At 42.5% G+C, this 25176-nt stretch overlaps 1 protein-coding gene and 1 pseudogene across 1 annotated transcript in view; both read right to left on the bottom strand.

Moving 5' to 3' along the window:
• The window catches only part of LOC117265969 (galactosylgalactosylxylosylprotein 3-beta-glucuronosyltransferase 1-like), a 137151-nt gene extending 119262 nt beyond the window's left edge, over positions 1-17889 (bottom strand). Inside the window, exon 1 of the mRNA XM_033640831.2 lies at positions 17237-17889. The gene's annotated coding sequence lies outside the window, so the exon portion shown is untranslated. The remainder of the gene's footprint in view (positions 1-17236) is intronic.
• LOC144464628 (uncharacterized) lies at positions 10094-23422 on the bottom strand (annotated as a pseudogene).
• Between the last annotated feature and the right edge of the window lie 1754 nt (positions 23423-25176).

The raw sequence follows: 25176 nt of genomic DNA, 5'->3' as shown, positions 1-25176 counted from the left end.
ACTACTGCTCATTTCCACGTCAAGTTAGTGGAGTGGGCGCTGGGGCGCCCCTATTATCACATTTCAACCAGCAGCAGAAAGGAAAGGCGAATCCTGGCGGTTGTGGGTTGAACGGGGGTCACAGACAGGAATACGGCAAAGGCTCATAGTGCTCTGCGGCGCAAGATAACGGCTTACCGGCGACAGAGAAATATGACTCCAGGTCCAGTAATTTCGTTGGTGTCATGACTGCCAAGTAGTACCTGGACAACCGAGCCGTGGCGGCACACAGGTATGTGGCGTGTCAGAGGAGAAACGAGCCGTTCACATTTCTCTCTCTCTGGCAGGTAACAGTCCACAAACCTCACCGCACTTTAGGGACTGTTCTTTACTTATCAGGGGAGGAGGGTGGCTAGTTGATTTTTATTTTATTTTATTTTTTTATTTTGATCCCCCCTATGTTAATCACTTATTGATGCTGTTTTTGAAGTATGAATAAGTCACTAAGTAATTTATTCCACTGAAATATCAGTGATGTATTATAGAAAAGTGATTTATCTTTGACAAAAGGCACATCTGCCTCATTTTTACCGTGGTATCATGATACTACTCAGAACCGTGATACTTTCACTGGTATCGTACCGTGGGGGGTAGGGAGGGGTGGGGGGTTGGAGGGTTGTTAAATCATGTTTAAACGTCTGTTTAAACATGATTTTAGCGGACTTTGTTGCATTTAACACCAGAGCTGAAAGCGCCAGAGTCAGAAACGAGACTGTTCAATTTATGAACAGGTAAAATAAGATTAAAATTAAATGAAATTACAAAGAGAGACAAGTAAGACTAAGATATAAATAAGTGGACAAAAAGGAAAAATATTATTAATAAAATGTAATTAAAAGCCAAACTAAAAAGATATGAGTTTGCTCTTAAAAATATCAACAGTTATGAACTAAAACACAGTAATAATATGCATTTCCTATCCCTCATTTCAGAAACAGCCACCCACTCCAAAAGGAAGGAATCCCCACGCCCAGACCATACCTGAAATGTATGAGCAGCAAAGAAAATTTCAGTCAACTTCAAAGGAAGCAATAAAACTGAATAGAGTAGTGGCCAAATTTATTTGTTTGGACCAAGTTCCAATATACACAGTGGAGAAGTCTGGCTTTAGGGAATTGGTGAAGAAATTAAATGGTAGATATGAGCTTCCTGGGAGGAACTTCTTCATGTATTTGGAAATACCCAAGCTTTACACAGAAATCAGAGACACAGTTAGGGAACAGCTGTCGGGGCCCGACAAGTACTTCTCCTGTACTACTGATCAGTGGACCAGTAGGGCCATGGACGCCTACATGACTGTCACTGTGCAGATGATAACAGAGGGCTGGCAGATGGATGCATGGTGCTTGGGGTGTTCTGAGCTGAACAGTGACCACAACGCTGAAAGCCTACTGGAGGCCCTATCCAGGCTACAGAAAACAATTTCGGCCTTTTCAAGGTCACCAAAGATGTCCAGGCTGCTGGTAGAAAAGCAGACAGACTTGGGTCTACCTCAGAAAAAGCTGCTTCATGATACACCAACGTGCTGGAGCTCTGGGTATGACATGGTGGAGAGATTCTTAGAGCAGCAGCAGGTTGTGGGTGCTGTCCTGGTCAACGACAGGAAGAAGTGGCATCTCATGCCAAGGGACAGTGACATCACCACCCTTGAAACGGTGAAGGAGGTGCTTGGCCCACTGCAACGGTTCACAGATGCTCTCAGTGGAGAGAAGCTCCCTACAATTTCTGGGGTTCAGGTGGTCATGTGGGAAATATCCTCTTGCCTTGCTCCATCTGAAGATGACAGCCACCAATGAAGGAGGGAGTTTTAGTGGATCTGAAAAAGCGATATGCAGACCAGGATTTACAGATAACCCTCAACTGTGCCACATTCCTCAATCCTCGTTTCAAAGACATCTTTGTGACGATGGGACCTAAAGTGAAAGAACGCCTCATCAAGGAAATGCAGGCGCAGGACACCAGACGTCACACTGAGCCTGAGGCAAGGCAACCTGAAGATGGTGTCGGCTCACCAGAGAAGCGGCACAGAACAGACATGCAAAAGCTTCTCGCCAGCATCAAATCCAAGAAGAGGAGAGATGTCAGCGACCCCCCTGGATCTGAGGAGAGAATGGACAGTACACAGCAGCAAATAAAAAAAGAGCTGGAAATCTACACCACAATGCAGGAGATTGATGTAGATGACAATCCACTCGAGTGGTGGAAACTAAATACAGGAACTCTACCACTCCTCTCACAATGTGCACAAAAATACTTGTGCATTTCAGCATCTAGCTGTGCCTCTGAACGTGTGTTTAGCACGGCAGGAGTGATCTGCAGCCCAAGGCGTGTTAGATTGGATCCAGAACGTTTAGACATGCTTGTTTTCATAGCCAAAAACCTGCGTCAAATTAAAATGAAATCACAGGACTTGAAATAAAAATAGGCCTACTGTAGTAGGTGTAGGACTGCTGTTGATTAACCTGATTTCTGTCCTACTTGACAATCTTCAGAATATAACCACTGTTTTCTTAAGTTGAATGATGTGTTGAATTGAGCTACAGTTCTGAAGCAGCCTTCTATATCTTTGATATGCCTTTTCATAAGTTCTGAATGTTGGTGAAAATACCCCACAGATGGACTATTTAAAGTAGGCTGACAGTACACAAGCACATGCACGCACACACACACACACACACACACACCCACACACATACACATACACATACTCGGCCACTGTAAGCTTGTGAGGAATTCTGGTGTTTGCTGCACATTTTTAAAGTCAGACCTCTCTTGCTCTATGAGAGCTAGCTGTGTGCTGGTTTTGTGCCTGACATTATTGGATACATTCAAGTTCATTCAAGTTTATGTTGTCTATAGTTGGACTGTGCTGATTATTCAGGTCCACAAGTATTTTTTTTTATGTACACTGCAATATATAGCCCCTCAGAAAAGATCGGTGTGGAAAAGGTGATAATTTTGTTTTTATTTGTAAATAGACTGATAACAGCTTTAAAAAATATATGGCTTTGTTTGAAATGACAAAAAGTTATGTTTACATTCAGTGTTACTCACTATTGTGTTTGTCCTTGAGATCTAACAAAGATGTTCAAGATATTTCCTTTCTCCGGAAACATTTGCAAAAAAATTTCTTTGAAGTTTAAAACTTTTGCACACAGAACAACAGGCTAGTGGGTTTGTTGTTTCAATTCAAACTTTAATAAATGTTATTCATAAAAATATTGGTTTCAGTCTTTTTATTTTTTACTTGACCAGTAGAGTTACAATGTAATGCATTAAATGTATGTTTATCATGCACCAACCAATATTAAGTAATTCTGACTTGTGTAAATGTATTGCACGTTCATAAAAATAATGATAATAAAAAAGGCTGTGGTATCATGATACTACCCGGAACAGTGATACTTTGGCTGGTATAGTATCGTGGGTATTCATTTTGGTATTGTGACAACACTATATCTTACATATCCTTTATATTGTTTTTATTATCAGTGTACTTTCTTGCCAGATTCACTCATGGTTTGCAGAAAAAATAGACCACATCCCAAAACTATCACTGCAGAATGTGTGCTGGACGCAGAATGTGTGCTGGACGAGCTCAGGGCAGCAGTGCGTCTAATGTAAATGGTCCAACTGGTTAACACGGGGTGCTGAAAGGAAGCAAGCAGTGCTTTAGTGAATACAAGAGTTTCAATGGTAGGAGATTTTCATGGTACGATAACCGTCTCATTCATTCATTTTCCATAACCACTAATCCTGTCAGGGGTTGCAGGGGGGCTGGAATCTATCCCAGCTGACACTAGGCAAGAGGTGGGGTACAGGTCGCCAGACTATCACAGGGCTGACACACAGAGACAGACAACCATTCACACTCACATTCACATGGATGGCCAATTTAAAAGTCACCAATTAACCCCTAACCTGTATGTCATTGGACTATGGGAGAAAGCCAGAGTATAGTGCTAACCATGGTATGTATAGGTGTGTGTGTGTGTCTGTGTGTGTGTGTGTGTGTCTGTGTGTGAGGGGGCATAAGCACATACAGTGAGCATCAGCGACCCACCATCTGGCACTGGCACACCGTAAGGACGGAAACAGAGGGCTATAGTGACGGAGCACCCGCAGCAGCAAGCAAACAAGTCGTCTGTGGTCATTTTGACTTGACCAGCAGACTTCACCACAAGCCGATTGGATGTTGAAACAGGTGACCAGCCTTGCATTCTAAGACCAGGGGATTTAACCAGCTGAGTTGTAGGTGACACCATCAGTTGGCTTGAGTCAAGCTCAGACCGGCCAGTTCACTTTTCTTTGCAATGTTCTAAAACGGTTTCACCTCATTGCAAATCACTGGTCTGAACTCTGTGAATTTAAAAAAATTTAAGTGTTTCACATTCAAATCCAAATTGCAGAAAGTAGTGTATATTTTTTATTTATTGTTATAGCTGATTGAAAATTTCAGCTTGCACCTGCTTACTGTAGCAACAACTACAAAATACAGGATGGATGATCATTGCACCATGGCCAGTACTAACACTTTCTTGACACAATGATAAGGGTAGAGTAAAATAACTGGGGTGACATGTCACATGATCAAGAAATACAGTTCTTCCAGTTAAGGCTAAAACACACCACCACCTTATTTTCTTCATACAACCAAGCATCAATCTCCAGGGGTGAAAAATGAAACCACCCCCGCACCCAATTATGGTCACTTCTGGCTCAAAAAACCAAGATGGTAACATCCCAAATTGCTGACCTCGAGCAGGGGCGTCGTTTCAGCAAAAGCTAAGGTATGGCAATATGACATGACGTCAGGGGCGAAAATCCCATTTCATAGTTGGGGGGGGACAATAAACAATAAAATTTTAGAGAATAATTCCAGGGGGGGACAAGGAAAAAAAGTTGTAGCCTGTCTTTTATACAGCATCTTTTACCGCAATTTGAAGCTTTAATCTTCTCTCTATCTCTCCAACAGGCAGAGTGAATGTCTATACTTATGAGAAATGGCTTAACAACTAAACATTTCCTGCAATTAAACTGGTAAACTGGTTTATAAAGTGTGCTGTGAGATCTGCCGCTGCGCACCTCACAACCGTGTGTAATAGTCGCGCGTAATGACCGCTCCTCGTCAGTTAGACTGCACGTCTTTCATGTTTGTCTCACTGACAGGTGGAGAGCCCACAGACAGGTACCCATTAGCTACGAGCCGCTCCACCACTGACTGCTCTTGTCCTGTCCTCTCCCTCTTCTTTCTCTCCTGTCCTCTCTGACTATCACTAAACTCTGAGCTTAATCATTAGCTTTTAGCTTGGCAGCACTCGTAATTGAGTAGGCTTTTGAACAATGCAGGAGAAATGTTGCAGACAGTTTATATTATCAGCCTGGGCCTGGGGCTTGTTGTAACAGTAAATCGGATGTTTTGTAACTTGTGTAAGTTAAACTGTGTCTGTGTGAGTGTACATCTTACCCTGCGATGCGCGATGTGGGCAGCGGGTCCAGCCACACGCTGCTACTGCTGCCAAGTACTAACGGCTGCTAGCCCTGCCCTTTGGAAAGAGTGTGGGATATACCACTACTAGGAATGGGAGGGGGGGACTAAATCTTTTAAGATTTAAATAGCACATTATTGCGCGATTATAATGAGCACCGCTTACATTGTGCTTTCAATAAATACTACTGCATTGTTCAAAAAGTATTAATTGTGTCTCAAATTATTCTAGGGGAGGGACAGCTTTACTGAAGGGGGAGTCATGTCCCGCTGTCCCCCCCGGGATTTCCACCCCTGCATGATGTCACAGAGCTACTGATGATGGAGTTTCAAAAATATGAACTTATATAAAACTTCACTTTGGTCTTTGACCTGTCAGAAGTACATACTATGCTATTGAAAACTGTTTCAAAGGACATGAAGCTGTTTCTAACATTCATAACAGGCTACCTCATGTCTGCATGTAATGCACGACTTGGTGAGAGCAGTGAAAACATCAGACCTATTTTGGTGCATATTTCAGCACCACGGACAGCGAGCGGACGTTTAATTATCATTAGTCATGTGTTTAACTTCACAGAAAATAAAGAAAATAAATTAATTACAAGCTCATTTCTAGAAGATAACCAAGGGGCTCGGTGTATGAAACACAGTAAAACAAAGGCCAATTTGGTACAATACTGTATAGGAGAATTTATTGGAGTGTCTCCAGATACCGAAAATACAAGCTTAACATGCCAACATGAAGAAAAAACCCACATACAATCAGACAGGCTACAAGACATCATTTAGACAGGCTGTCTACAGCAGCAGAGCAAAATCCTTTTATAACACATAGATACCGTATTTTTCCAAATAGTAGCCCGGGCGTTTATTTCACAAAATCGATTTTGACCCCAGGCATTTAAAAGAACCAGGGACTATTTGCTCAAGGCTACTTTTTTTTTTTTGTTTGCACCGACCTGCACCAGGCCGTTATTTGGTTACAGTTCCTGTCCAGTATGTTTTTAGTGCAAAAATACTGTATAATGTAGGGATGAGTTCGTGTACAAAAATCTCTAAACATTTAGAGTGGGTCATTTTTTTCGTGTACACGTGAACACAGCTTTCACCACTGGGTGATGCTATTGCATTATACCAGTAAAGCCCCAGTTATCCGAACATTTAACCAACAGTTACAGGCCGCCACACCAAAATATCGCCATCCCGACAGTCCGCCATCCCGCATTCTGGTCCCTGAGTCCTGACAGTAAGCTATGACGAGTCTGTAGAACCTGTATTCCCCATGCATGTCAGCGATTTTCACCGGAGGACGCAAGTGAGTAATTCAGGCTGACATTACCTGTTCTTCAGCGAACTCTTCTGGTAATTTTGTTAAAAGGCATGGCATATAGGTCCACAGTAATTTATTATTATTATTATTGTTATCATTATTGGGTCTTATAAGAGTGGGCTACAATGAGTACCGGGCCATCAAATCACAGCATCCATGGTGAGAGGACATGGAATTGTGTGTGTTTTTAGGCAAGCGGGTCAAGGCTATCATGGATATTTGATGTGGGAAAGATGTAGCCAGATGTATTACCTGTTTTAGATACGTGGCTGTCTGTCTGTCCGTCCATCCATCCGTAGCACGAGTGTAACAGTCCCTCAAGGAGGGACAACCATGAGGCAATGAATGAGGAAATAATCGCCTGGGCGTTTAATCGGACCGGCGTTTAATATGCAAAATGCGGTCAAACCCCCCGCGGCTATTAGGTGCCCAGCGGCTATTTGCCACCAGGTGACTTTGGAAATATACGGTAACTCACATAACTCATAACTCACGGAGGAGCGAAGTGGCGAACAATTCACTGATGAGCATATTATTGACCTATTTAAGTGCAATACAATGAAAACAACCAGCCAGTGCGCCTCGAGTAATGACTACAGAACCTCTCTCTTTTTTTTCTCCCGATTCCAAGGTATGGCAGCTGCCATACCTCGCCATACCTAAATGACGCCTACTATAATTATTTTTATAGTTTATGCATACAACCCCACACCAGCGGTGGCTGGACACGCTTGCTTTCCTGTTTCCAGCCTTGCCGCCTCTGAAAAAGTGCATTCCTTCCCCGTGCTCCCTCTCTGCTTGCACATTCGGCTCCTGTAGCAGCTCTTCTTCTCTGCTCCTGTAGCAGTGTGACTGCTCACCTCTTGTTGTTGCTCTGTCTCATATGTGTCGAAGAATTGATGAGGAAATCAAATTGCTGGAGTTAAAAAATATCTCAAGCTATACTGCACACAATGTCAGCATAAGTGGCAAAAAAGAAACTCTGGAAACTGGCTCCTTGGCTGAGAAATCAATTTAAATAAATTGGTGCCCACACATAGCTAATGCAGAGGTGGAAGACTCACAGATCTTTTTGTAAAAGTAACATCTGTGTGTGGTCTTCTGTTGGCATGCTGCAGTGCAATGTTTCCTACTGGTGCTAGGGACAGCACTTGACACGCGTCATATGACGCGCCACAGCAGTGTGTTTTCAGGTTTTGGCTAGCTGACAAACACACAATGACTTTGATTACTTTGTAAAAAAGATAGATGACTTATGTTCCTCATTTTCCATTGACCTGCTGACACCACCTGTCCTACATCCCCTCTTCATCTCCTGTTATCTCCTATTACAACTTCCTTTTCACCCCTCTCTTCCAGTGAGGTTCTAACCCTGGCTACCTCCCACAGCCCAACCACTTGCCTTCTTGACCTTATCCCCACATACTGTCTTTGGTGTGTTGCTCCTGACCTCCTTTCTTTCCTCACCTTCATATTTTGATGACTGGTTGTTTTCCTAACAGCCGAATGAGCCCTCTTCTCACTCAACCCTTGTGTTGTAAAGGACAGACCTGTCTCTCTTCTTCCATTTCTTTCTTAAACACAGGATGTATTGCCTTCTCTGAGCTCTCTGTATGTCTCCACCCTAACAGCCATCTTGACCCTCATCAGTCTGCAGTTTCATAGCAGGCCACTCAACTGAGTCTGCCTCCCTCTCTTCTATCATCATCCTATCAGCAGCATTTGATTTGGTAAACTACCAGATCTTCCTCTCCATCCAGTCCTCTGACTTCCGTCAAGGACTGGATGTCTCAGGGTATGCCCTTCCCCATTCACATCCTATCTCAAGAACCACGCTTGCAGGGTAATTGTGAATCAAGAAAATCTGTGTCTGAACCATGCAGCCTCACTACTGGGGTCCTTGGGGATTGTGTACTAGGTCCCCTCCATTTTTCTCTTACAAGTCTTTTGGCTCTGCTATTCACTCACATGGCTTTTCCAAGGATACTTCGACATGCGGACGATTAGTGGGGAACATGCTCTACCTCCGGAGCCACAGCGGCCCCATCATGTATCTAATATTTCATCATTATTGAATTTATTTTGATGTGTTTGCATAATAAAACTTGGGCTGTGCTAACTAAATGCTAAACTAAGTTCATGTACAAAGTGAGATATGTTAGAGTTATTGTTAAAATAGTACAGGTACAACATAATAATATAAAGGCCAAGAGCTATGAGACCAGTGATGTGACTGACAGGGTATTTAATAATCACTACTTCTGCTGATCTAGGCTACATTAACCTTCACCTATTACTTTTGCATATTGCACTGCTGTACATATATGAACCAAAAAAGAAAGTGCACATAGAAACACCTGCACACTCCGTGCACCTAATATTTAACTGAGGGTGCAAAACAGTACTGTGAGGGCCAGATCTACAAAGATCCCAATTTGTGTGTACTAATTTGCGTGCGTAATCTAGAATTTTGCGTGTGGGGCTGAACTGCGGTTTGCAGGTGATTTATTAAGAGTGATTGCGTAAATGACAACAGGTGCAAACATGTTGGAGACACCCTATTCAAATGAGGATTTTGTGTGTTTCATGGTTTGCAGCATGACAAGTTTGGAGAGAAAGCGCAAAGTGAAATTCGACCCTATGGAATTAGAGGTGTTGGTAGATGAAGCCAATAAACACTTAAATGAGCTACAGCAAAGAAACCTGACTGTCTCACAAAGGAACGCTATATGGGAAGAAATCTGTGAAAAAGTAAATGCTGTTGGTGAAACGATGCAAAAAGTAGATTAAGTGAAAAGAAGATATCAAGGCATCAGAAGTATAACAAAACGTCTGCAAATAAAACAGGTGGGGGCACAGTAGATGAGATGCCTCTGACCAACAGCCAGGGACCGGAGAGGGAGGAGAGGTGCGCACGGCGGGCAAGTTCCACCTGCGTAAAAGGAAACACAAATAATACACTCAACTGTCATGTTTAAGTTTTCTTATATTGACTATGAATATTCATTTTGTGTAAAATAGGCTATACAATTAAGAAGTGTTTAGTTTTGTTTTTTTGCCATGATAAATATTAGAGCTATAACCTAATATATTTTGTGACTGAAACAATGTGTCTTTAATATGATTTTGCGTGGCTTACCATAATTAGACGTTAATGAGACTGTGTATTTCGTTTGATAATAATGTTTGAAAGTGCTTAACTGCTTAACTTTGCAATGCTCTGCTTTATTGGGTCACAGCAGGTCGGCGTTCTCCTCCGGCATGGCATTATGCTCCAGCCCGTGTTGCTTGCCGATGTTATGTAGCATGCAGCAGGTCACTACAATCTGGGCCACTTTTTCTGGCCTGTACAGCAGGGCTCCTCCAGTGCGATCCAAACAACGGAACCTGCTCTTCAAGATTCCAAAAGTGGGCTCCACAATATTCCGTGTGCGGATACGGGCCTCGTTGTACCTTATCTCTCTGGCAGTGGTCGGGTTGAGAACAGGTGTCAGGAGGAAGGGGTGTAGGGGGTATGCACTATCACCTTAAAAAACGTATGAATCAGGGCGTCGGTGGATTAGCGGGTAGAGCAGGTGCCCCATGTACAAGGCGACCATGAACAACGACCCTGGTTTGATTCCAACCTGTGGCCCTTTGCTGCATGTCATCCCCTCTCTCTCTCTCCCCCCTTCACTCTGAGCTTTCCTATCAATTAAAGGCAAAAATGCCCTAAAAAATATCTTTTAAAAAAAACAAAAAAACCCCCATATGAATCAATATGAAACACGCTCTTGTTTTTAATGTAATTATTTTACAAAGGATTTTACAAATTGACTCAACACAAGCCAGCCATCTCCAAACTCGCCATCTTGCAACTTGGAAAACAGACAACTGTTTCGCAGAATAAAAGAATCGTGTACTGACCCGGGATATTTTGCTACAACACTGGTAATGATGCCTTTGGCATCACAAACGCACTGCACATTCAATGAATGCGTGTGTTTGCGATTTCTGTACACATGCTCAGTGTCTGCGGGGAGGCACAAGCTGCACATGGGTGCAGTCAATCACTCCAATAACTCTGGGAAATCCAGCTACTGCAAAGAAGCCTTGTTTGGTCTCATTCAAGGAGTGTCGAGTGAGTGGAAACCTAATAAACCTGGCCATCCGGCGCGACATGGCATTTAGGACTTAAGAGCGCACATCTGAAAAACAGGATTGGGAGATCCCAGCTGTAATACACTGGCTACCGTACACTAGAATGGCCGAGATGCAAAAAAAGAGTAAACTTGCAAGGAGTTTTGTCATTGCAGGTATTGCGTGACTCCTTCTCGTGGCTGGCTCCAAGCCCGCTCCAACAGTATCACAAGACACAACCCTTGGTGCGCACTGTCAGCAAATCAGTTTGTACATTTTTTTTGCATGTGCAATGAGTTTGCACACGTTTTTATACACGCAAACCTTTAGTAGAGCCGGCCCTGAGGGTGCAGTGCAGGGTTTCCGCTACATGTAATTGATTGTGGCACGCAGCCACGGCAAAATAAAACATTTCGTCAGATGTTAAAACAATGTAAAGTATATTGTATGAATGGATATATATGTGTATAGCCTATATTTGCGCACATATATTTACCATAATCAGAGTTTGAATTGATAATTTAAATCATGAAATGTTATGTGACACTACGCTGCAATTAACTTTATTTTGAAAAATGAACACCGGAGTCATCACCTGCCTGTCTGGCTGTACTGCGGTGCGCTCAAGAGTGGAGGGCAGGCAAAGAGACGACAGTCCGAAGTAGAGGGAGAGAAAAAGGGTGAGAGATAGGTAGTGTTGTGTAGAGCTTAGATTGGGCCCAAAAAATCCAACCCGACCCCACCCGAGCCCGTGCATGTTCTGTCTGAGCCCTGCCCGGCCCGTCCCTTTAACTGTAATTATGAGCCCAAGCCCGGTTTAAACCCAACATTTTTTTAAGGATACGAACGTGGACATTGAAGGCTGACTCTCGTCTTTCTTTTCATGGCAAGCCTTCGTCATGTGCCTCTAAGTGTTGAGGTCCCCGTCTTTTTGTTGTCCACCAGCATCGTGCTGCACTTGGTACACTCGACGAAGCCGACACACACGTTGTCAACAACTCACACGTGCACGGCCAGTGGCGCCGCCAAGGGGGGGCCATTTATTAATTTGCGACACCTCCCACCTGTTTACCACGTCCCCTCTCCAGACAACCTTTTCAGTGTAAGAGCACATTCAAGATCAACAGTATTTAACACACTTTTAATTGTTTTTATGTGTAGGTGAAGACAGACCTGAGGAACAGGCAGTAGCAATGGGCCACCTCATACAACAGAGCCTTAGAGCTCTTTTTCAAAAAATCAAGAAAAATAAAGTGCTATCAGCCAGGCTGCAAACTGTGCACAACTGTATACACAGCTGTAGCCTAATCAGGCTACAGTTGTGTATACAGTTATGTTACAGTTGTGTAGTGAATAAATAGTGTATTTATAAAAACAGAAACCCTGCAGTGCATGCTATTCATCCCCATAGAACTGGGCCTGGGTGATCTGTGTTTTTTTTCCCAGCAGTCCGATGCTGGTTGCACAAAATGTAATCAGCTAATCTGCCGTGCATAATTGTGGCTGGACAGCATAGGCACTGACTTAGTTTACACATTTTAGGAAGAGGGCGGGGTGGGAGCTGTTGTAATACAGGTAGATGTGTGGTTGTGATGAGGAATATGATATGGCAGAGATGATTTGGGTGGCTGACTAAAGGTGGCAGTTGATAGATGCTCAAAGACTAGGCTATTTTGTGCAGAAGAGGTATGTGAGCGTGGTGGTGGAGCATTAACTGTGTATACTGTGGAGGGGTGGGAGGGGGCTTCACCAAACTCGCAGGAGAGTGATGTGCGAGCTGCAAAGATGTGGCAGTAAAGTTGAGAGAAGTACACACACAATAGCTATCGAAACCCATCACTCCAAAACATAAGGCCATGTCTAACACTATGGAAAGATAATCTCACTCAGATCCCTGTGTGGGAAAGACTGAACAGATTATCTCTCACTCAGTGAAAGTGCACAGTTAGTTGTAGGGGGAAGATGAGAATTGCCAACTTGATTAGCCAGTGGTGGGGCCCCTTGAGTTGCTGGATATGGCTCTTGTGCTGCAGTGTTGGCTATGAGAGAGAAGGAAGGAAAATAAACTGTGCTATTGTAAGCGGCTGAAGAAAGGCATGATGGAATGAAAGGATGTATGTGCACATACTTTTTGTGAAGCCTATGAACACTGGAATCAAAGAAAAGTCAGACATAAAGGGAGCAGGCACAGAAGGTAATACAACCTGGCCCCCACCATGGGGCTAGGGTGGTGATACAGGCTGTTGACCTGAAGGCGGGAAAAGCTCTATGAGGTCATGCACAACAGCACTAGGCATGCTGCAAGTGCAGTGTAGTGGATAGCCAGAGATTGAATGTAAGGGAGGCTGTTGATGGGAAGGCGGCTGATGCTGACTTTCATGGCTCTGCCTGTGCCGTCTGAGGTTTTTGGCCCTCACTGAAGGGGGAGAGGAGGCCAAGGATCTATTGGGAGTCAAAGAGTTCTCATTAGGCAAGACTGAATGGAGATGCCTGCCTGACCGTGGTATGTTAACCACTGAGTGCAAGCGGCTCCACTGGGATGCTTGGCTGTGGTTTGAATGCTGTGTAATGGCTGAAAGTTAACCACTTTTAAACAGACCCTCAAACAAATTGACATCTGAATCAGGCAGGTTTATTTGTAATTGAGGATACATGGTGAGATGTATCTTTTTTGTGTTGGGTCATTTGTTTTTGCTGTATGTTTTTTTTCATCCATGAAGGGGACAGATTATGAACCTTCTCTAAACCCTGTTGAGGATTTGTGCATACACTAACTGTGCAAACAAACTGGAGGCAGGCTGATGAAATACTGACCACACCTTTGCATTTTTTTTTGTGTGTGTTCAACCTCCAAACTGTCAGCGCTTGCTTTGACACTGCAAACTGTATCCATGGCAAACCCTCATTACAGCATCTACATCCTTCAGTCCTCCAGAGGCCTGTACTACAAAGCCAGTTCATCTTACCCAGGATATCTTTTGGTTGTCTGTCTTGACTAATCCGTCACACTAGCCGTCTGGATAACCGGTTCTACAAAGCTGGTTATCAACTAGTTCGGTCAACTCTGGGTTTTCCTATCCAGCCACAAGCACGTTCATGTCCCAGAGGTAGGGGTGTTAATTACCAGCAACATCATCAGAACTCTGTAATCTTATTGTAAATATTATCCAAAATTCACAGTCCGCCGAGACTTAAATCACACATAGGTAGCACTAGGCTATATTTGACATATATTATATAGTATTATTAGTAGTATATAATGTAATATAATATAATATGTATAATAGTATAATATTTACTTATATTTAGTTGGATGATGATGAATATGTCATATAAAACACCTTCACGTAATGCCAGGCTGTAACCAAAGTAAAGGGTGGAAAAGTAGCCTAGCTAATGACTGATGAGGTATATATGACCCAAATGTTGCAATTATAATAACGGGAGTTAATTTACCATGTGTGGGTTATTTTTTTAATAAGATATTATCTGTTTTCCCCCAGTTCTCATCACACAGGTATCTCATGTTATTTTGAGCTGCGATGATGAATCAGAGTGTAAAAGTAGCAACACTGTCTCCGCGGATTAAAATAAACTTTGCATAAGTTAAAATCTTTCTAAAATCTTGTGTTTAGTGTTATAAATGACCTCTCTGTTCATTAGAAGCTCTGTTTAAAAACTAGTCGAAATAGAGCCCTGGAACAATACATTTTCCTACTGACCTATAGGTTACTCGTTTTTTACATGTCTCTCCAGACTTTTGTCCGTGGATACTTTTTTCTTCAGTGATCTGATTGGTTAGAATTCAAGGTGTTGATAGGCTGTGATCTGATACTTTGAACATGACCTGCTCTGGAGCGATTTATACTGGTTAAAAAAAAAAAAAAAAAAAAAAAACAGCTTCATAGTGCTGACAACCCAGAGTTTACCCTGAAGTTACCTCGCTAACTCCAAATCCTGCTTTGAATACAGGCCTCTGGCAGTGGGCAGGCAGACAAAAAATAAAAAATAAAAAAATAAAAAAATAAATAAATCATGCTCCTTTTACAGTGCATTTAATAGTGTTGTCACTAAAAGAAACATCATATTTAGATGCAAATAAATTTACAACAGAGGGAGATGAGGAACAGATGAGCTCAGGAACGTGATTTTCTGACATTAAGTCCTCCTTACTGCAATCTGAATTCAGCCAACTGTTAATAATCTCTTAACGCCCTGTGAGGCAAATTGTGATTTGTAATATTGGGCTTTATAAATAAAATTGATTGATTGATTGATTAACTCTCCTGTTATGTCTTGGATCAGTCTGACCCTTTTTAAAGTTTGAAAATCAGAGAAAAATATTTGAAAGTATTTTTTCAGTATGAAACTTCTTCTGTTGGCCTTATTAATCAACATTTAAAATGAAAATAACATTTCACATATTTGTGTATAGTGTTTGGGTAATTTGACCTGGCAGGGAAAGTGAAAGCTAAAAGGGGTCAGAAGTGTCAAATTTAGACCAGATCTTTCTATACAAATGGGAGACATAAGGTATTTCCCACTACTGCCATATTCCGCCCCAATCACACTCATGCACATTCACCAGGAGGATTTGTCTAAAGATGAAAACCATCTTGAGATCAATTCTGATTATGAACCATCAGATGAGGAAATAGCTCACCTGTTCCTCCAATCAAGACATTCATGTGAAAAAATAGTGAAATACGGCTCCTTTTCCCACAATATACGTTAGGTTGCAGTGTACAGGGAACATAATAGACAGTGCCAGGGCCACCACAATGGCAGTGACTCTTGTCAAACAAAGCAAGTCAGCTTTTGAGCTGATCATTCCCCATTCAATACAGCAAAATGACTCATTCGGCTTCTTTTTAAGTGAACGGGTGGTCACTCTGACCCTGAACAGAAAAAGTATCTCACATCTATTTATCAACATCATCCCATCAAAATAAATGTAGTACAACTTTTAAAAAATGATGTAATAATTGACCTTTGGCTAAGCCATGCCCCCCTCCACTCACTCGGACAAACTATCAACATTCAGCGACCGGGCGTTATGGCAGGTGTCACAGAACACGGCATTTCGCAGGAGGCAATTGATGATTTTTGGGGACATAACGATCAGATGTCATTGAAAAGTAACCAAAAGGGCCTAAACTATGCATTGGAGGGATATATTCATTATTTTATTGTTGAGAAGGTCGATGAAAACCTTAATTTATAAGTCAGAATTACAGGTCACAGTGTACGCTTGTGAACCGCATCTCGTTGCCGTCGCCATCAAAGACAACAAGTTAAAGTGCCACTGAAATTAAGGTTTTTGGCTCAGAATATGAGAAAAGGATAATGGCCTTTTTACCATCTTTACCAACAGTGTGTCTCTGTTAGTTTGGTGCTACAGTATTTACAGTGAATCATTCAGCATAACGTTTGCCAACCTTTATCTCTGCGATTACAGGTAAGTTAATGGCGCTAAGCTCCAGAAGTTAACGTTAGCTTAACTAGAGCCCTATGGACAACAGCTAACAATGATGTACGATCACCAAAGTACAAAACTAGAACAATAGGCTAATGAACTCCCAGCAAACAAGGTGACATAATGAACAACGCAGCTAGGAGCTAACGTTAGGCAAACTTTAGCTAACGTTATCTAGAGATCTTAAAGATAACTTTATATTTCTTTCCAGCAAAGTGACAATATGTTGCCTCAAACACGATGTTGACGTAGACGTAGACATCCTTGTTAATCTTATTCACGTTGAGTTGATGTTGTGGTCTAACGTTATTGCACAACTTTATCCAAAGGAGACACTTTTCTCAGTTGAGATGTGGTTTAAAGTGTGAATAATACACCTCGTCGCCCAGCCTCTCAGGATACCTTGTGTCGGAGTTGCATGTACCCCATGCACACCGTTTGACAATTTTTAAACTTCAAATCTCCGAAAAAGCTCACAAAACCGAACTGAGCATTTGTCTGTGTAAGATACATGGCTCCAAGTAATCTGGTATATCAGTGTTATTGCTGTTTTTTTTTATTTCAGAAACTTTCAACCTCAGTTTCTTTCCTTCTGGTGCTGCTCTTTTGTATTTTGTTGTGCTCTTGTGGCTAAGGGAAAGTTGCTTCTTTTCCAAGTAAGACCATAGTTTAACAACAATGATGTAGGCATTGACTATTAGTTGAATTAACTACAATACAATTCTTAATTTGGTGATAAAAAATAAATAATAATAATAAAGTGTGAGAGATGTATACTTACAGAGATTTGTGATGATCCCCTTTTGTTACAGAGTGTAATCCTGCTGTGCTGTGTTAACGATGAAGGCACTAATAATGCTGTGGGGCCTTGATGTGTCAGCTGTGATGAACCAGGGATCCATCAAGTCCTCTTCCCAGGGAAAGAAAGCGTGTGTGGTGCACATATAAGCACCAGAGTTGGGGTGACGAGTAGTGGATTTCGTTCACAGCATCCGGCGGGTGCTATCCAGTCCTTGGGTAGGGTCACATCCTCAGTGCCAGCCCCTGTAGAGACAGAGGAGGTCATCCCTCTGAAAGAATGTTGCTTCTCATTGCAAAAACAAAGGCTGGGATTGTCAAAGCTGATGGCAAGGGGATGGGGCAGAGGGGCGTCTATGGCCAGAGGAGTTAGGACAATAGAATAAATCACATGAAAAATGTCACAGGCGCACAAATGGAATTTTTACATGGGGATGAAGCATGATTTAAACAATTGAGAGATACATGCATAACATGGGTGTTGCTTATCTGAGGCATTAACAGCTATAGTTACAGGGTCCATGAGTGAGGGCATTTCTTTTCATTTTGCTTTCATTTCCTGACAGGCATATGAATAGAGTGCATTCTGAATGGACTCCTATGCTCGAATATTCTAATAATGGGATGGGGTAAAAAAAAAAATAAAAATGTCTCTAATCTAAAGAACTCTAGTACAGCAGTAATTAAAGAAAATGTTTATATTTTGGAATGTGACAGAGTACAATGCCTGTAAATGATGATGCTTATAGCAGGTGGTGAGTGACAATCAAGCTTGTGGAAAATTAGGTCAGTTATAATCCAGTCAAGGAAATGTCTGTCTGTCCACCAGCATGAGAGCATTCTGAGGGTAGCACCTATGTTTCCTATGTCAGGCATGACTTATCACTTCAGAAAAATCACATGTAATGCCACATTCACATCATATTGTTCAGACTGTATTACGAGAAGCTGAGGTGGGAAAACCACTAATGCCAGAGTCCAGTTTGTCATATGAATCAAAGATGTGGTGAATTTCTGACATGATGATATTTCCCACTTTGTGAGAGAAACTACAGAGGTGTCAGCAAACCACCAGAAACTCAGCTGCAAAGTTATAATTATTCATTCAAATAAACACAAGAATTTTGTGCTCTAGAGAAAGGATCAGCACTCAAGCCCTATGATAAGCTATTATGGCAAGGCTTAACTATACAGACCAGTGAGCAGTGATGTAACATGTCTTTGGGGTCATCGGGTGGGAACCTCCTTTCACCAGTGTTTCGTCTAGTTGGTCCCACGACACCACCGGGAGGCTAGACAGTAATCTCTGGCGTCCCAGAGACACTCACCTAATGACAGGTCTCACTGCTCCCCACACCAACCCAATAACCTCCTTTACCTTACTTACACATGGCTTTCTCAGCCCAAACAGCACTGCCACCTTCTATCAAACCCAGGCTCCATACATGCGAGCTCCAGGTAGAAGCAGTGCTGATACTACCTTTCCTAGCACATTCACCATACTGTATTTCAAACGCTACATAGCACGACTCCAATATGAGCAAACGTTAAAGGAGATAACTAAATTTACAGGATCAGCAAACATACTCACCTTGCAGCATGGTCTCAAACAAAAGGGATTCAAATAGGCCACTCCCACACTTAAATAACCTTCCTCTTCCTGGATTTCCTCCTGAGAGGAAGTGGATCTCTCCACCTGATCTCAAGGAGTTATGTACCCTGCTTAGTAGTTCCCCCTGCTGGCCCCCAGCTGACATTATTGTTTCGCTTCCAGATCCATTGGCTACATCTAACTGCTTCAGCTGACATTTCCTTCACTGTCTTCCTCAAACTCTGTCCCCGCACTCCGAGCTCCCCCAGGAGTGAGACAGCTGATCTTGCTATGAATTCCCTACCCCCCACTTCCACTGGACAAATCCTAGTTTTCCATCCTCGCTGCTCAGCTTCTGCTCCTAAGTCTGCATATCTAAGCTTTGTTCTTTCATAGGCTTCTTCCACTGAGTCTTCCCAAGGAACTCTCAGCTCAATGAAATAAACTATCTGTTGACTCACTGACCACAACACTATGTCAGGCCTCTGCTTGGTACAAACTATTTCCTGGGGAACAACAAGCTTTCCCCCTAAATCTACTTGCATTGCATTTCCCAATCACAAGCACCTTCTAGGTGGTCACACCCTTGCCTCCTTACTAACTTATCCCTTCTGTATTTTTCTCCGTCACGGACAAACTGAGTTACTAAACTCCCATCCTTAACACCTTCTGAATTTATCTGTCTTCGTTTCCCTTCGATGCCTGCAGCTAAACATTTCAACACCTGGTTATGTCGCCATGTATATCGGCCTTGTGACAAGCTAACTTTACAGCCTGACAAAATATGCTTTAAGGTTGCGGTACCTGAACACAATGGGAATGATGGGTCCTCATTTACCCACAGTTTTAGGTTCTGGGGGGTTGGTAACACATCATATGTAGCCAACATTAAATATAATCCAATATTAGCAATTATTTTAACTCATTTAAAATGAGCACAAAGACTGTAAACATAGGGGAACAGCTTGCCAGGTGACAAAATCTACCTAATGTTCATGGGTGCGCTTTAGATGTGTTGATAGGTTGATTTTGTTACATTTGGACAGAGCCAGGCTTGCTGTCTCCCCCTTCTTCAAGTATTTGTGCTAAGCTAATCTAACTGGATGCTAGTATTCCTTCTCAGCTGCTGTAAGAAGTTTTTATTACTGTTGGGTCAAGTTTTCTTGCTTTGATAAAGACTTAGATGTTAGATCTTAGGGTGTGTTCCACCTGCTTCAAACATGCTGTAGTGGAGAGTAGTTTTTATTTAGTTGCAAACATTTTGGACATACATGACATTTATTAAAAATTAATAAATAAATTAATAATAGTAATAGTCCTTAAATTTCAACCTCTGCCTCCCTTATATACTTCTCTATTCCTTCTTCCTCTCACATGTCAACCATCCCAACCTCACTTTCCCATTTGATTTCTTTAAACACAAGTGCCATGGTGTGTTATCAATATCCTAGTAATTCAAATCAGTCATCAGCACTTTTTCTTAGACATTAAAAGGATTATTTGGATATGCACCTGATCACCTCTGTAGGTATCTATTGCATGAGCCAGCCTTATATTTCACAGGAAACATGCTGTTTGGTTGCTGGGCGCAGACCAGTCCATTCACCTCTGTCAGCTCTGCTAATATTTATGCAATTTATACTCTTTTGTTTATTAAAGCCTTTGGAAACACAACTTGAAATAGTAAAAATGCATATATTATATCAAAGTTGAGTGTCTCATTAATCATCCACAAAAGTCTGAGTGAAAATAACCATTAATAACTATTAGAAAACCTGGTTTAAAAACAGCTCATTTTGCTGTTTAGACCACTTGCCAGGACAGAGTGGGTGTGGCTGATTGACAGCTCTCTCGTTTTGATTGACATCTCCCTGGCTCAGCAATGGCTGCCACAAATTTAATCCAGCCGTACATGTTTGAGCCCTCTGATGATTCAGAGGACGAAGCAGAAGCTGAAAATGATTCCTTTCAGGTGGTCACTGAATGGTAAGTTTCAAAATGTTTTGTGATTCATATTAATGTTACTTCGTAGAATAGTTAGCATAACTTTTACAGGCTCCACCGGCTGCAAACATACAGCATAGCGTCACGGCGTATTCATTTGGGCTCCACTGACTGTGTACGGAAGCGACACATAGAGAAGCCAGCGGGGTTGTTTACCGTTTGCTGAGCTGAGAGGCTGCATGTAGGCTGCATGAAATGTTAAAGCATTTTCCACCTAAGTTATTACATATATTTGAGTTATCTGCAAGTTTGCTGTACTGTTTGTCATCTACTCGCTTTCAAATGTCCGCCACGGACACAGTGTCACGGATAAACAATAGAAGAGCCACGTAAAATAGAGATGTCGCGCCGCTCTCGTTGCCGGTGGAGCCACTGTAATTGATTAACAGGGGGGCGAGCTGCTATGGGACTCGCGCTGCAGACGTGCCCGGTTGAGCCCAGCCGTTAGCTGAGATGAATGACAACGGGAGGCTAGCGCTTTGCCTTTCTTCATTGAGATACGTTTTCATTGAAAACATAAATCTGCTCCGTTTTTCTGATAATAGCCTTTTTCATTCAAACACATCCAGTCTTAATAGATTGAATATGTCTTTACTCTGACACACACCGACCGTCAAAGCGGGAGAGACCGGTGCCGGCCGGCCATCTCTCTGGCGTCGTGTAGAAGTATTTGCCCGCCTCGAATAATGTTCCCCTCCGGCTAAAATTGTGTTGTTTCCCGCAGCATCACCTCCGCAATTGGGGATATGTTTATGCGTAGCAAAGCTAACTGCTTGGGGTTAGGGGTGAGGAAGGGTGCACACTACGTCCCCTCCCCGCGAGCCGACACGGGCACCGGGCAAGCCCGGCCGCTCACAAGCCGGTCTGGAGCCAGTCAACCTGATTTGAGTGCTGCTGGGAGCCCGCCAGAGGCAGAGCCTCCGCTGGGTCACAGCTGAGCGGCTCAGCCAGTTTACGATCTGTATTTTCTAAACATCAGACTAGAAAGAGGAGTTGGCTCAGACTCAAAGAGGTAGATTTAGCTGGAGCAGAAAGGTTTTGTTGCGCTGCCACTGGGGGGCGGGATGAGACAACTGACTGATGATTTATGATTGGTTTGGAATTTATTGCGTAATAAATCTCAGAGATAACCATGGCCAAATCAAACCCAATTTCAAGAATGTACAAAAACTTAAAAGACAGATATTTCGAATTTGGATGGAAACAGATTTCTAATTGTTTTACATGTTTAATATTATGTACAGTACAGGCCAAAAGTTTGGACACACCTTCTCATTCAATGCATTTTCTTTATTTTCATGACTATTTACATTGTAGATTCTCACTGAAGGCATCAAAACTATGAATGAACACATGTGGAGTTATGTACTTAACAAAAAAAGGTGAAATAACTGAAAACATGTTTTATATTCTAGTTTCTTCAAAATAGCCACCCTTTGCTCTGATTACTGCTTTGCACACTCTTGGCATTCTCTCCATGAGCTTCAAGAGGTAGTCACCTGAAATGGTTTTCCAACAGTCTTGAAGGAGTTCCCAGAGGTGTTTAGCACTTGTTGGCTCCTTTGCCTTCACTCTGCGGTCCAGCTTACCCCAAACCATCTCGATTGGGTTCAAGTCCGGTGACTGTGGAGGCCAGGTCATCTGCCGCAGCACTCCATCACTCTCCTTCTTGGTCAAATAGCCCTTACACAGCCTGGAGGTGTGTTTGGAGTCATTGTCCTGTTGAAAAATAAATGATCGTCCAACTAAACGCAAACCGGATGGGATGGCATGTCATTGCAGGATGCTGTGGTAGCCATGCTGGTTCAGTGTGCCTTCAATTTTGAATAAATCCCCAACAGTGTCACCAGCAAAACACCCCCACACCATCACACCTCCTCCTCCATGCTTCACAGTGGGAACCAGGCATGTGGAATCCATCCGTTCACCTTTTCTGCGTCTCACAAAGACACGGCGGTTGGAACCAAAGATCTCAAATTTGGACTCATCAGACCAAAGCACAGATTTCCACTGGTCTAATGTCCATTCCTTGTGTTTCTTGGCCCAAACAAATCTCTTCTGCTTGTTGCCTCTCCTTAGCAGTGGTTTCCTAGCAGCTATTTGACCATGAAGGCCTGATTGGCGCAGTCTCCTCTTAACACTTGTTCTAGAGATGGGTCTGCTGCTAGAACTCTGTGTGGCATTCATCTGGTCTCTGATCTGAGCTGCTGTTAACTTGCGATTTCTGAGGCTGGTGACTCGGATGAACTTATCCTCAGAAGCAGAAGTGACTCTTGGTCTTCCTTTCCTGGGTCAGTCCTCATGTGTGCCAGTTTCGTTGTAGCACTTGATGATTTTTGCGACTCCACTTGGGGACACATTTAAAGTTTTTGCAATTTTCCGGACTGACTGACCTTCATTTCTTAAAGTATTGATGGCCACTCGTTTTTCTTTAGTTAGCTGATTGGTTCTTGCCATAATATGAATTTTAACAGTTGTCCAATAGGGCTGTCGGCTGTGTATTAACCTGACTTCTGCACAACACAACTGATGGTCCCAACCCCATTGATAAAGCAAGAAATTCCACTAATTAACCCTGATAAGGCACACCTGTGAAGTGGAAACCATTTCAGGTGACTACGTCTTGAAGCTCATCGAGAGAATGCCAAGAGTGTGCAAAGCAGTAATCAGAGCAAAGGGTGGCTATTTTGAAGAAACTAGAATATAAAACATGTTTTCAGTTATTTCACCTTTTTTTGTTAAGTACATAACTCCACATGTGTTCATTCATAGTTTTGATGCCTTCAGTGAGAATCTACAATGTAAATAGTCATGAAAATAAAGAAAACGCATTGAATGAGAAGGTGTGTCCAAACTTTTGGCCTGTACTGTACATAAGACCCTAAATTACATAGTTAGAAGGCTATTGTGGATTTGGGTTTCCAGAGGCTTTAAGTTGTACAACCCTGATTCGTAAAAGGTTGGGATGCTGTGTAGAACATTAAAAACAATGCAATGATCTGAAAATCCTTTTTGACCTATATTCAATCAATCAATCAATCAATCAATCAATTTTATTTATACAGCCCAATATCACAAATCACAATTTGCCTCACAGGGCTTTACAGCATACAACATGCCCTTTGGACCCTCGCAGCGGATAAGGAAAAACTCCCCCAAAAAATGGTAGAAACCTCAGGAAGAGCAACTGAGGAGGGATCCCTCTTCCAGGAGCACACCAGTGACTGCTCGGCATGTATTTTTCACATTGCGGGGATTTTTCACAGACATTTTTACAGGAAACTACAACGTGGAAGTGCGCTCGACTATGAAAGCCCGAATGACTGCGGACATACCTTACAGAGTAGTAGTCTCTGCATGTTTCTCCTGTTTGTAGAAGAGCATCTCACACCGCTGTAGCAATCCTAGACTGCCCTCGTGCGGTTAGGAGCTGAATTGCATGTCAAATAAAGGGGGGGAAATAAGACGGCGAATAGTAATAGTCGCATTAAAAAATCGATTTTTCAAAAATAAAACAACTATTCGAAAATCGAAAATCGTGACCCATCCCTAAGAGCTACCTGATAATAGGGAATTACAGTAATCCAGCCTAGAGGTAACAAAAGTGTGGACCAATTTTTCTGCATCTGTTTGGGACAGGATAGGTCTAATTTTTGCAATGTTATGCAGATGAAAAATGCAGTCCATGAGGTTTGCTTTAAATGGGAGTTAAAAGACAAATCTTGATCAAATATTACTCTGAGGTTTCTTACGGTAGTGCTAGAGGCACAGAGACACTCCCCTAATCATTGCACTGACCTAACACCCTCATTTACCTTAGCTATACCAGAGGAGGTAGACCCAGGGAGGGAAGCCTTGCTAGGCTGTAACACTCCCCTGCCGGGTTAGGCTGTACAGTCTACTTCCCCAGGACGAGACCTCCCAACAATTTCTACCTTACCTTTACTACCACAGAGGAGATAGACTCAGGGAGAGTAGCCTAATTAAGGCTAGAACACCCTGCTTCTCAGGCTGTACAGTCTACCTCCCCAAGATGAGCCCCTACAACAATCTCCTTTACCTAACCAATATTACCACACGGCTTTCTCAGCCCAAACAGCACTGCCACCTTCTACAAACCCAGGCTGTGTTTATGCAAGCTCCAGGTAGTGCCTGTGCCAATACTAACTTTCCCAGCACATTCACCATACCCTATTTCACATGCTACATACCATAACTCCAATACAAGCTACAGTTAAAGGAGATGGAGAAGATAAACTGACAGAATCAGCAAATACAGTCACCTGGGTTGCAGCATGGTCTCAAACAAAAAAGACTCAAATAGGCCA

The sequence above is a fragment of the Epinephelus lanceolatus genome, chromosome 11, assembly GCF_041903045.1.
Source record: "Epinephelus lanceolatus isolate andai-2023 chromosome 11, ASM4190304v1, whole genome shotgun sequence".
Lineage (NCBI taxonomy): Eukaryota > Metazoa > Chordata > Actinopteri > Perciformes > Serranidae > Epinephelus > Epinephelus lanceolatus.
Note: the sequence above shows the minus strand (reverse complement) of the source record. Positions and strands in the feature narration are given on the sequence as shown.